The sequence below is a fragment of the Rhineura floridana genome, chromosome 6 (assembly GCF_030035675.1).
Source record: "Rhineura floridana isolate rRhiFlo1 chromosome 6, rRhiFlo1.hap2, whole genome shotgun sequence".
NCBI classification, from domain to species: domain Eukaryota; kingdom Metazoa; phylum Chordata; class Lepidosauria; order Squamata; family Rhineuridae; genus Rhineura; species Rhineura floridana.
This window is the reverse complement of record NC_084485.1, coordinates 66,374,370-66,381,715: the sequence shown is the minus strand read 5'-3', so window position 1 is coordinate 66,381,715 and position 7,346 is coordinate 66,374,370.

The window sequence follows — 7,346 nt, the reverse complement described above, 5'->3', positions numbered from 1 at the left end:
GTCATCAAGAAAGCCCTATTCTGTGTCTTCGCAAGACGAACTTGCGGAAAAGATGGAATAGTGAGTAGAGTCTCACTGGATGATCTTAAAGTCCGGGCAGGTTCATAGAGGGAGATACGATCTAACAGATAGCCTGGACCTAGGCCGTATAAGGCTTTATAGGTCAAAACCAGCACTTTGAATTGTGCCCGGAAACAAAGTGGCAGCCAGTGGAGCTGGTATAGCAAAGGAGTTGTATGTTCTTTGAACCCAGCTCCAGTTAACATTCTGGCTGCGGCTCTCTGTACCAATTTAAGTTTCCGAGCAGTTTTTAAGGGCAGTCCCACGTAGAGCGTGTTACAGTAATCTAATCGGGATGTAACTAAGGCATGTGTCACCGTAGTCAAATCTGACAAGTCAAGGAACGGGCGCAGCTGGCGAACTAATCTCAGTTGGGCAAAGGCGCTCCCAGCTACAGCAGAGGCCTGGGCATCCAGGCTCAAAGCCGAGTCCAGGAGTACTCCCAGACTGCGAACCTGCGATTTCAGGGGGAGTGTAACCCCATCCAGCACAAGTTGAATCCCTATTCCCTGATCCGCCTTACGACTGACAAGGAGCACCTCTGTCTTGTCAGGATTTAATTTCAGTTTGCTCATCCCCATCCAGTCCATCACTGATACCAGGCATCGGTTTAGAACCTGGACAGCTTCCTTGGTATCATTAGGTGGAAAAGAGAAGTAAAGCTGGGTGTCATCCGCATATTGATGGCACCGAACTCCAAAACTCCGGATGACCTCTCCCAGCGGTTTCATATAGATATTAAATAACATGGGGGACAGAATTGAACCCTGAGGGACCCCACAGGTCAAAGGCCAAGGGGTCGAGCAGGCATCCCCCATAACCACCTTCTGGGATCAGCCCTCTATGAAGAACCAAAACCATCGTAACACTGCCTCCAAGTCCCATCCCAGAAAGGCGGCCCAATAGAATACCATGGTCGATGGTATCGAAAGCAGCTGAGAGGTCCAGTAGAACTAACAGGGACACACTCCCCCTGTCCAGTTCCCTGCAAAGGTCATCTACCAAGGCGACCAAAGCTGTCTCAGTTCCATAGCCGGGTCTGAAACCAGATTGAAATGGATCTAGATCATCTGTTTCATCCAAAAAAGTCTGGAGCTGAGCGGCCACCACCTGTTCTATTACCTTGCCCAAAAAAGGAATATTGGAGACTGGACGATAGTTACCTAATAATGAGGGGTCCAGGGAGGATTTTTTCAACAAAGGTCTTATCAAAAGGATATGAGCGCTACCACAGCACTCACCTGCTCGTATTTCCCAGCAACTGGAATTCAGAGACATCCTTAATATCTAACCTATAGCTAATACTGTTTCCAATAGTAAAAGACTTGTTTTGGCTGATCTCCAGTGCTTCCAAAGATCTTCAGTAGCCCTTGTGAGCCTGACTACAACCCACAAGCCCCATATCCTTTCCCTCCCATTTGCACACCACTGATGTATTTGCTTGTCAATCCTTTTATTCCCAATTTACCTCCACAACTCATGCCCTTGTCAAAATATTCCTGCATATTCTGCTTAAATCTCTCCCCACAGCCATCCACCAGTTGCTATGATGCACGTGCATGCATAGCACTATCAACCCAAAACAAATTTCAGTCCAGAGCTTTGGTGTGAAAAAAAAAAAAGCAAAGTAAGATGGCCACTTAGATAGCAAATGGTGGGTGGCTCAAGGGGACCAGGGGCAAGGTGCCTGGGGACATCTCTGTGCCCCTCCCCCAGGTTAACCTACTAATCTCAGATGAATTAGAGGACACTGTCCTGTTACCAGTGTTGAAGTAAGTTTCAATTGCCAAGTCCTGTCAGCTTCTGTACATAGAATGGGTGTGTGTGTGGGAGTGTGAGATGCCATCTTGTCTTTCACCTCAGGCAGCAAAATGTGTTTGGACTGACGCCCCAGTATTTTCACACTGTGTTGCAACATACTCAGAGCAGACCCGCTGTAATTGATGAGCCTAAGATGGGCCTGTGTCTATTGGGTGGTATTCAACACTAGTCCTACTCAGAGTAGTAGGCCCATTGAAGTTAATGGGCATAAAGAACTTAAGTTCATTAATTTCAGATTCAGAGGAGGACAATAAGGATGATCAGGAGACTGGAAAGAAAGCCCTGTGAGGAGAGATTGAAAGTTGGTCATGTTTAGCCTTGAGAACTTGAAAAGTTGCCACACAGAGGAGGGCCAAGAACTCTTCTCAATCATCCCAGAGTGCAGGACATGGAATAATGCGCTCAAGTTACAGGAAGCCAGATTTCAACTGAACATCAGGGAAAATATCCGAACTGTTAGAGCAGTATGACAATGGAGCCAATTACCCAGAGAGCTGGTGGGCTCCAACACTGGAGGCATTCAAGAGGCAGCTGGACAGCCACCTGTCATGCTTTATTTTAGATTCCTGAATGGAGCACGGGTTGGACTTGATGGCCTTATAGAACTCTACTATTCGATGGGTCTCTTCTGCATAGGACTAACAATGCATATAAACCATTGATTTCACACTGCCCCCCCCAAAGGAAATAGGTAGGAAAAGTTTCTTTTGTACAAAACAGCCTTTAATCTTCCTTCTCTAGGCTAAGTATATCCCATTTTTCCTCCCATCTCTCCTGATGTGTCTTTCTTTCTATTCAGTGTGCTCTCGACTCACAGCATGAAAGCAGAAAGATGTTTTGCCTGCTGGGTGCTTAAGTATCACAGGAATAGATTGTTCAGAGGCACTCCCTGCCAGCAGTTGCATCATCTGGAAGCTCTGGATGGGCAGATGGATTAGCACAGACTGCTCTATCAGCATGCCAGAGGAAAGCCAGCCTTTATATGCTGCGCCAGAAGCTCTTCTACAGCTCCTGCCATATTAGAAACAGGGAATTCTAAACAGCATTCTAAAGAAACAGCATTCTAAAGAAGCTTAGACCATATATGCTCCAGCTCAGTTCTCACTAAGTTTCTGTATAGCTTCGCCTCACTGCTTTTGCCTTTACAACTTGTACTGCACAACATAGGCTAAGACTGCAGTATGCTAAATTCTGTTTTTCCTCCTAGGGCTTATCCAAACGGAGCGGGATAATCCACGGTTTCCATATTCGGTTTGTCATCTGATAGTCCTCACTTTGCCTTTTAGTTCACTCTTTCCCAATTAAAAACACGCTTTTTTGCACCCGCACACGCAGCGGTAAGACCCCTACATTCTTTTTGCTTTTTCCAAGGTCTGCCTCTAAAACCTCCCCCTATCAACCAATTGGTCAGCAAAAAAATTATGTATGCTCCTCTCCCCCTTTACAACGAAGCACAATATGGCTGTAAAGGAGTTCTCACCTCGGAAGGAAAGGCTGCTGGTCGGTTTCACGCCTGCCTTGTTTGTATTTGCGATATTATGCTTAAATGAATGTATGCTTTTCTGCCTTTATTGATATTTAAGGAGATACACATGCTGGCAATTGCACTTATTTCTCCAAAAAAGCAAGAAATGTGTCAGCACCCCCCTTCCTTCTCCCTTTCCTTCCCAGGAGAATGAAATTGACAAAACTTTCCGGAGCAGGCTTGAAACTGACCAGAGAATGTATGCTTTTCTAATTTGAAGCAAAACCCCTAGCAAGTAGAATGAAATTGACAAAGCTTTAGGAGGCAGGCTGAAACCGACCATCCCCCCTTTCTGGCTTGCTGTGCATTGCAGATCTCACCCAGAGCGGCCGCCCAGTTTGCAGGCTGGCAAAAGAACCGCCCATCAGCTGTAAAGTCTGCGGTATTGCATCCTAACTCCTGAAGGCACAGCGGATGATTCCCGATTTTAAACAGCAAATCGCATTTTTGCCGGTATTGCAAGGAGCGAATTTAACCCGTGAAAATGCGTAACAGCGTGAGACGTCATTTGGACGACTGAAAAATAATGAACACACATAGCGGGCGTGTCACACATTTTGCAGTCGTCTGGATGAGCCCCTAGACCAAGTGATTTTATTAATACATGTACAACGTAAGATTGAATGCTGCTGCTTGGGAAAGCTTATCCCCCATGCCAACATTATGATTACAAGAAGCATTTTTTGTTTAATTTTCCTGTCCACTGTGTTTACTGTTGGGGATACATACATATCTGGCCCTCATTATTATACCATAGTCCATGATCACAATCCAGATACAGTTAAGCACTTGTAAATCCCATTTATTTCAATTAAAGAGATTTAAGCATGTGTTTAATTCTGCACCTGAAACCAGTGTGGTTCAAACGTATCCTTTTGGCTGGGGTAAGCCCCATGTATTTTAACACACTAGATCAGTGTTATCTCCTAGGGACTAGGATGGGGCATCTGCATGACACAGTAGAGAATAGGATCTGTACCTATTGTAATCTACTCCCATTCTGTTGGTTGTAACAGTAAGTACACTCTTTTGCAGTCAGCTGCCAAACCACTTAATAAAATAAAATAAAAGATTATTGACAGGTGGGTGACCCCACCTACCTGTCAACATTGATCCACAAGGAGAGGAAGAGGTAAGGATCTGGTCTGCCAGCCAGATCTCATCCCCTGCCTCTGATATAAAATGATTAAAAATAGATAATTATCAATAATACCTAGATAAAATCAACAAAATTAGATAAGACTACTGTAAAACACATTGCATGCTGTGACGGCTGGTGGCTCCATGTCAATGAGGCAGTGGAATCCACTCCAGGTTTTAGTCTGAACTTTCAAGGAGCTGTCCAAGGTGTTTTGCAAGGTGCTCTTTGAATGTTCAGACTAAAAGCCAGAGTGGATTCCCTGCTCAATGATTTGGAGCCACCAGCTGCCACTGATTGCATGTAGGGTTGCCTTTAAAGATTACTGAAAATCTGCAGTCCACGTTATTATAGCAGCTAAACTGCTATTTATGGGCCAGTTGACGGCAACATCTCTTGCCAGTGATTAAGAGGACTGGCTGCCTGCCCAGCATAATTCAAAGTGCTCATGCTTGTCTTTAAAGCCCAAAGGACCTGTGGTACTTGAAGGCTTGTGTATTCCTGTGGTCTGTCTTTCTTTTATTAGATTTATATCCCACCCTTCCTCCCAATAGGAGCCCAAGGCAGTGGAAGATCTGGTGGTCTTCCACCAGATGTCTTTTGACTCCAACTCCCATCAGCCTTATCCAGTGTGGCTAACATTCAGGGATGGTGGTGGTTGTAGTCCAGCATCATCTGAAGGGCCAGAGGTTTCTCTCCCCTGGTAAACCTCCATGTGATTATGTCTGAGCCCTGAATTCATCTTCTGAGTCTACTCTTCTCCTGGGCAGGATAGATGTTGACAACTGGTTCTAGTGCTCCCCCTCCAGAGGGCAAAGTTTGGTGCAACATTATGGATGGCCCCTGGTTATTTTCTAGATGGCGAATGGCCCCACAAATCATTTAAGTAAATGGAAATGGAAATGGCCTGCCTTCAAGTCGATCCCGACTTATGGCTACCCTGTGAATAGGGTTTTCATGGTAAGCGGTATTCAGAGGGGGTTACCATTGTCTCCCTCTGAGGCTAGTCCTCCCCAGCTGGCTAGTGCCTGTTCAGCTTGCCGCAGCTGCACAAGCCAGCCCCTTCCTTGTCCGCAACTGCCAGCTGGGGGGGCAACTGGGCTCCTTCGGACTATGCAGCTTGCCCATGGCTGCACAGGTAGCAGGGCACGTAACCCCTGAGCCACTCACTGTGGGGGTGATCTTTAGCTGGCCCTTTACACCCAGGAGACACAAGCGGGGATTTGAACTCACAGACTCTGGACTCCCAACCAGGCTCTCTTCCTCTTGTTCTGGCTGACCATAGATAGTCTCCTTTATCCTTTTCTTAGATTTTATCAAATGATTGTCCACAATCAATTGTGAAGAACATAGAAGAATGGAAGACTGACCCAGGGATAATGAGGGTTAGAGTTGGTACCTGGAATGAAACTTCTTATGCAAGGACAAGGTTCCGCATCCTGTGCCACTGAATATTCTCACCCATCCTCTGATTGCTCCATCCAAAGCAGGGACCTATGGGTCAAGACAAATGTACACCCAGAAGAGGCCAAAGCACTGGGAATGTGCTCTCTTTTAAATGCACATGTATCTGTAGCATACCAGTGAATCCAGTGCTACTATTTTGATTAGATGATGTTGGCTACTTATTGAGCATTCCTTCTCATGTATTTGTGAGGAGGTTAGGGTAGAAACACACTTACTGTTCTTTCAGTTCCAATGCGTCTCTACCTCTCTCTTCTGAAAACCCGGGACACACGATGCTACTCAAACCCCACCCTTTTCCTGTTAAACCTGGTGGGAGCCACTTGCATGTGAGTGGGTTTTTTTATTTGTTTCTAAGAGATTTCGCAACTGATCAGCAGATTAACCCATTCTCCTCCAGGAGTAGCAAATGGAAATGCTTTGATCCACTGACTAATATGTTTATAGCTTTAGATGACATTGCCTCAAATGTTATCCCACCCTTTCCACTGCATTTCCCCATCACTTTTCTTATGGCAAAAAGTCCTTCTAGGGAAATGGCTTTGTTGCACAAGATATCTCAAACAACATTAATTGCATAACCTGAATTGCTGGTATGTGATTGAATCCCACCTGAAAATAGCAACAGTGTTCTTACATTCATTAAAAAGATAACTCAACGGGGTCTCTTGTGTGCCTCCTGGGCCGCCCCTCCTCCACCCCTGACCCTCTCTCTCTCTCTTCCGTGGGTTTGACTCTTGGCAGCTGCCTCAGCCTGGCAGGTCAGCGGGCATGAGAAGAGTGATGTGGGTGCCGGGTGGCAGGACGAAGAGGCAGCAGTGGCGATGACAATGATTAGGACAAATGGCCCTCGCTGCCCCTGAGCGTGACCCGCTGAAGTGAAGGGGCCCGATGGCACCATGTCCCTCCTCTGCATCCAAGTAAAGAAAGCAAAGCTCCAGTGGTCCCCAGATAAGTTAATACAAATGTGACCCTGAAGGTACAAAATGTGAAGAGCACAACTGTTGCTGTTTGAGGGGACCAGCCATGCTGGGAACAAGACTTCCTTTTTGAGATCAGCTGCCTGGACTTGGGCTTGATTGTGGAAGTCTGGAACAAAGGGCTGATCTGGGACACCATGTTTGGGATGGCGTGGATTGACCTGAAGGCCACCAGGCAGTTGGATGAGGAAGGCCCTGGGGAGTGGGCTACACTGGAAGCAGAGGTCTGGATGAAGGGCCACGAGGTCTGTGGTACCAAAAACCCAACACCTCATAAGATTTTGTTGGATACAAGATTTGAGTTACCTTTTGGTGAGTGTAACTGGCCAGTTGCAGCATCCCTGAATCCTCTGTGGAG